This window comes from Mandrillus leucophaeus, unplaced genomic scaffold (genome assembly GCF_000951045.1).
Source record: "Mandrillus leucophaeus isolate KB7577 unplaced genomic scaffold, Mleu.le_1.0 Scaffold199, whole genome shotgun sequence".
Classification (NCBI taxonomy): Eukaryota; Metazoa; Chordata; class Mammalia; order Primates; family Cercopithecidae; genus Mandrillus; species Mandrillus leucophaeus.
Window position 1 is genome coordinate 775,796 of NW_012102020.1, and position 6,298 is coordinate 782,093.

At 48.1% G+C, this 6,298-nt stretch overlaps 1 protein-coding gene across 4 annotated transcripts in view; it reads left to right on the plus strand.

Annotated features, from left to right (window-relative positions):
• The first annotated feature begins 3,571 nt into the window (after positions 1-3,571).
• The window catches only part of TM4SF19 (transmembrane 4 L six family member 19), a 38,343-nt gene continuing 35,616 nt past the window's right edge, over positions 3,572-6,298 (plus strand). For 3 of the 4 annotated variants that reach the window (XR_001005962.1, XM_011978706.1, XM_011978704.1), the window contains exon 1: positions 3,653-3,806. The gene's annotated coding sequence lies outside the window, so the exon portion shown is untranslated. Of the gene's footprint in view, positions 3,807-6,298 lie in introns of all 4 variants that reach the window. The other variant, XM_011978707.1, reaches the window with a different exon arrangement.

Here is a 6,298-nt window from a genome sequence, read left to right on the forward strand (position 1 = left end):
AAAAAAAAAAAAAAAAGAAAGAAATTCTTATATAGAAAGCAACTCACAAACAGTTTAGAAGACTTAAACTGTGCTCACTTTGGCAACACATATACTAAAATTGGGACGACACAGAGAAGTTTAACATGGTTCCTGTGCAAGGATGACACGAAAATTAATGAAGGGTTCCAATTTTATTTTAAAAAATTAACCTGTGATAGTTATAATGATCCCTTCTCATATATGTGCATCAGGGGTTTTCTCAGTAATTGTTTTCATCACTGGAAGTAAAATCTGCATGCAGAGACTGTGTGTGTTACTTTACGCATTCGCATGAATGAATTCATTCATCGAGTGATTCTGGAGCTCCTGCCATGCTCCAAGCTCTGTGTGAACATACAGAGCTCGGAACATACAGAGTTAGCCGCTGCCTGCAAGGGTCTCACAGCCATGAAGTGAGAAGTGAGTCACACTCCAGTGGGACGTGGGCAAAGATTTCCTAAACGGACACTAGAAGTATTGACCATAAAAGAAGATAGATGAATGGAGCTGAATTAAAATCAGTACTTTCTCTTCATGAAGAGACATAATTAAGGCCGGGCGTGGTGGCTCACACCTGTAATCCCAGCACTTTGAGAGGCTCAGGTGGGTGGATCACGAGGTCAACAGATCAAGACCAGCCTGTCCAACATGGTGAAACCCCGTCTCTACTAAAAATACAAAACTTAGCTGAGTGTGGCAGCCCATGCCTGTAATCCCAGCTACTCGGCAGGCTGAGGCAGGAGAATCGCTTGAACCTGGGAGATGGAGGTTGCAGCGAGCCAAGATCGTGGCACTGCACTCTAGCCTGATGGCAGAGCTAGACTGCCTCAAAAAAAAATAAAATAAAATAAAAAAATAAAATAAAAAAAAAGACATAATAAAGAGAGTAAAAAGTCAAACCACAAACTGGGGGAAAACATTCACAATAAGTTTACCTGATAAAGGTCTCATACCTAGAATTATAATGAACTAGAAAATAGTAAGAAAAAAAGATAACCAAAAATGGGCAAAAACCATGGACAGGAACTTCTCAAAGAGGATCTTCAAATGGCTAATACATATATGAAAAGGTGCTTACTCATCAAGAAGATGCAAATTCAAACACAAGGAGATTACATTAAACACCCACCACAATGCCTAAAATTACAAATGTTTGCAAGAATGTGTAGAAATGGAAACTGTCACGCACTGCTGGTGGACATGTAAATTAGTAGGAGTACTTTGGGAATCTGTGTGGCAATATCTGCCAAAGTTAAATATTCACCTGCCCTATGATAGCAATCCTATTCCTAAGTATATGCTCTGAAAAATTAGTGCATAGTTCTGTCAAAAGACATGTAGAATAATATTCATAGCAGCATTATTTATAACAGGCAAAAGTTGAAAATATAAATGTCCATCAAGAATAGAAAAAGTTGTAATATCCAATGAAATAATACTCAGCAATAAAAGAAGAATAAATTACATGATGGATGAATCTTGCATATAGAATACTGAGTGAAGAAAGCCACACACAAAAGCCACACTGGGCTGGGTGCAGTGACGCACGCCTGTAATCTAGCACTTTGGGAGGCCAACGCAGGAAGATCACTTGAGCCCAGGAGTTCGAGACCAGACTAGGCTACATGGCGAGACCCCATCTCTACAAGAAATAAAAAAAGCAGCTGGCATGGTGATGCTTGCCTGTGGTCCCAGCTACTCAGGAGGCTGACGTGGGAGGATCACTTAAGCCTGGGAGGGCAAGGCTGCAGTGAGCCATGATTGTGCCACTGCACTCCCGCCTGGATGACACAGCAAAATCCTGTTTTTTTTTGTTTTTTTTTTTTTTTTAAAAAAGGAAACTGTCTGATTGAATTTATGTGAAATTCAAGAACAACTGAAACCTAACCAATTATTGTAAGAGCCAAAATGAAAGTTAACACAGGGGACAAGGGATATGAATGACAGGAGACACAATGAAGACTGTGGGGATTTGGAATGTCCTGTATCTTGACTTGTGTGCTGGTTCACCTGGGTGTACATGTAAAAATTCATCAGATTTTATCATTAAGGTTTGTGCACTTTAGGCCGGGCACTGTGGCTCACACCTGTAATCCTAGCACTTTGGGAAGCCAAGGCAGGTAGATCACCTGAGGTCGGGAGTTCGAGACCAGCCTGACCAACATGGAGAAACGCTGTCTCTACCTAAAATGCAAAATTAGCCAGGCGTGGTGGCGCATGCCTGTAATCCCAGCTACCTGGGAGGCTGAGGCATGCGAATTGCTTGAAGCAGGGAAGCAGAGGTTGCGGTGAGCTGAGATTGTGCCACTGCACTCCAGCCTGGGAACAAGAGCGAAACTCCATCTCAAAAAAAAAAAAAAAGAAAAGATTTGTGCACTTTTACCGTATACATGCATTATGATATCTAGATGTTTAAAACACAATGGGAGCATAGAGAAAGAAGTACCTAACTCAGAGTAAAGAAATCCTGGCAGGCCGGGCGCGGTGGCTCAAGCCTGTAATCCCAGCACTTTGGGAGGCCGAGACGGGTGGATCACGAGGTCAGGAGATCGAGACCATCCTGGCTAACGCGGTGAAACCCCGTCTCTACTAAAAAATACAAAAAAACTAGCTGGGCGAGGTGGCGGGCGCCTGTAGTCCCAGCTACTCGGGAGGCTGAGGCAGGAGAATGGCATAAACCTGGGAGGTGGAGCTTGCAGTGAGCCGAGATCCGGCCACTGCACTCCAGCCTGGGTGACAGAGCAAGACTCCTTCTCAAAAAAAGAAAAAGAAAAAAAATCCTGGCAGACTTCACTGGGAATGTTTGAACTGAATCTTGAATAGGAGCTTGTCCATAGAGGGTCACCAATCTCCCATGCAAAGAGCACCACAAAATCCTAAGAAATTTGGTGAGAGTATGGTGCAAGATGATAGTGGCCTGGGGCTTGAACAAAACAGTTAGGAGGCTGAGTGTGGTGGCTCACACCTGTAATCTTAGCACTTTGGGAGGCTGAGGCGAACACCTGAGGCCAAGAGTCAGAGAGCAGCCTGGCCAAAATGGCAAAACCCCGTCTGTATTAAAAATACAAAGATTAGCTGGGCATGGTGGCAGGTGCCTGTAGTACCAGCTACTCAGGATGCCGAGGCGGGAGGATTGCTTGAGTGTGGGAGGTGGAGCTGGCAGTAAGCCGAGATCGCGCCACTGCACTCCAGCCTGGGTGACAGAGTAAGACCCTGTCTCAAAAAAAAAAAAAAAAAAGTTAGAAGTCTAGTACAGGAACCATGCCACACGTCGAGGCAGCCAAGGACAAGGTAAGGAGAGTGATGAGGAAAAAGGGGTGGCTGCCCTGCTTGGTGCTGTTCTGCCAAAGAGCCCAGATTCTTTGCGGGGTGGCAGATGAGGACAGGAACAGCTGGGGTGTGGAAAGCGTTGCTGCCTGGGGAGAGCGGAGGGTGAGGTGTTTCTCACGGGTGCATCCAGTGACTCATCAGGACCGTGGAGCTCATGAGGCCTCCTGTTTCCTGCCTTAGAATCACATGGAAATGAGCAGAGGGTGGGTCATCAGGACAGGGCTCTCCGAGGAGCGGAAGCGCCTTCAATGCAGGCTGTGGGCAGGGGCGTGGGCGCACACACACGCCTGGGTGACCTCTGCGTATATAGAGAGCCTCCCTGGCCCTGCTGGACAGAGTCCTGGAAAGACAACATCAGGTCCAGCCCCGGGGCTGCAGGAGCGGAGCCCCCTCTGAAGAGGCAGCCTTGCTGCAGGTTCTTTCTCTCCCATTCTGAGCCTGGACAGCAGATGCAGGTAAGCAGAGATGAAAGGGTGAGGTGACGGCCAGGGACAGCGCAGCCTCACAGACGAAAGTGCACGTTTCCACTCCAGCGGGCCTGGCTCTGCAGCTTGGCGGCTGTGTGACTGCGCAATTCACTTACCTTCTCCTTTTGCCTCAGTCTGTCAACTTCCGGCCTTTGCACCCAGGATACTCTTCCCTGCCTAGTACCTCACTGTCCATCAAGTGTGGGCATGGGCAGCCTTTCCTGCGGGAGGCTTCGTTTTGCTTCTGCCAGATAGGATTCGGTTCCTCCATGTGCTTCCATGACGCCTTAAGTTGGATGCCTCTGCCTGGTACTTACTGCAACCAGCGGCGAATCCAGCGAGTCTGCAGCAAACTCAATCCTTGCCTTCTCGGGGGAAAGATTCAGCTGAGGGGCAGAAGTGGGTTTAAGGCAGAGAGAGAGGCCGAGGCAAGTTTTAGAGAAGGAGTGAAAGTTTATTAAAAACTTTCAGAGCAGGAATGAAAGGAAGTAAAGTACACTTGGAAGAGGGCCAAGTGCGCGACTTGAGAGACCCAAGCGTGCTGTTCAGTCCTTGACTTGGGTTTTCTACATGGGGATGGTTCCGCAGTCTCCATCTCTTCTCCCCTGATCTTCCCTTGAGGTGGGCTGTCCGCACGCCCTGAGTCTGCCGCACAGGCACTTGGGAGGGGGCGCATGCGCAGTGGGGTTACTGAAGTCCTGCGCATGCTCACTTGAGGCGTTTTGCCCTTACCAGCGGAGAGGCGCTAGAGGACCTTCACGAACCAGCTAAACTCCGCCATTTTGCTTCTTAGTGCACCTGCTGGAGCGCTGACGCCCAGCCCCTGAGCTCTTATCAGGAAGCTGCTGATCACCAGGTTCAGGTATTTTCCATCTGTTGGGAGACTGCCTTTCCCTGACGCTGGCTGTGACCAATTATTATTTTAGAAAGACAGAGTAACAACTGCCTGACCATCCCCTCACAGTCACCTGACGTTACTGGGGTCGGGGCCTTCCCCGGCCCTGCTCGTGTCTGCTCTAACACTCACCACACTTCATTAGGATTGCTTTTTGGCCAGCCTGACCCACATGGTGAAACCCGTCACTACTAAAAATACAGAATTAGCTGGGGTGGTGCGTGCCTGTAATTCCAGCTACTGGGGAGGCTGAGGCAGGAGAATCGCTGGAACCCGGGAGGTGGAGGTCGCGGTGAGCCGAGATTGTGCCACTGCACTCCAGCCTGGGCGACAAGCGAAACTCTGTCTCAAAAAACAAACAAACAAACAAACAAAAAACCAGAATTGCTTTTTGCCTTAGCTGCGTCCCCAGTAAACTTTAAGCTCCTCAGGAAAAGGGATTACATCTTTTTCATCATTATATCCCTAGCCCCCAGCAAGTGCCTGTCAGGTAATGATCACTTAATAAACATCTGACTGAAGAAAGAATGAAAGAAAAGGCTTGCTAGGTGGCGAGGGAGATCCACAGGGGTAGAGAATGTGCGTTCTCTTCCTCCATGGAATTGAGCTGATCACTTCTGTTGTTGCCCTGACATCTAGCCGATGACTTGCTCACCTAGCCAGGACCTCAGGACAGAACAAGGAACTCCCCAACAGCCTGGTTTTAAGGTTTTACCTTCTGATCTTGCTTGTCTCTTCAGATATCAAATTAGCCCACCTCTTTGCTCACCTCCTGGTTCACATTTTTTGGAAGCGTTTCTCCAAATGTTATGATTTCTAGGGGGAATAAAGTCAGGAAGAGGAGGTGAAATTCACACGACGGCAAGCGCTTTTAGTGTTTGATTGGCGAACAGCCAGCCTCTGAATTCCACTCATCCAAAAGCCATGCTCCACCTGGTAGTTTTCCCCTCGTTGTCCATCATTTTTAGTTTCCCCTTTAAGACTTTTCTGAGCCGGGCGCGGTGGCTCACGCCTGTAATCCCAGCACCTTGGGAGGCCGAGGCGGGTGAATCACCTGAAGTCAGGAGTTCAAGACCAGCCTGGCCAACCTGGAGAAACCCAGTCTCTACTAAAAATACAAAATTAGCCGGGCGTAATGGTGGGCACCTGTAATCCCAGCTACTCAGGAGTCTGAGGCAGGAGAATCGCTTGAACCCAGGAAGTGGAGGTTGCAGTGAGCGGAGACCAGGACATTACACTCCAGCCTGGGCAACAAGAGTGAAACTCTGTCTCATAAAAAAGAAAAAAAAAAGAAAAAAGACTTTTCTGAAGGGAAAGTTTGTGTAGATTGTCAGGGGGTTGATGTTGGTGAAGTGTCTAGACAGGCCTTTCTCAAAGGTGGTGTGATTTCAAGGCACTAAATGCGTTCCTGCACTAGGGCGTCTCCTGGCCCTATGATCTAGAGCGCCCGCTTGAGAGGCCATCACACACCCATCTTTCCTTGGGCCCCCGTCAGTCATCTGAGTGGGCAGTGGGTTAAAGTTGAGAGTTGCTGACACCCTGGGTGGTTAATTTGCCTCAACACAGAATTACACACTGAAAGCCT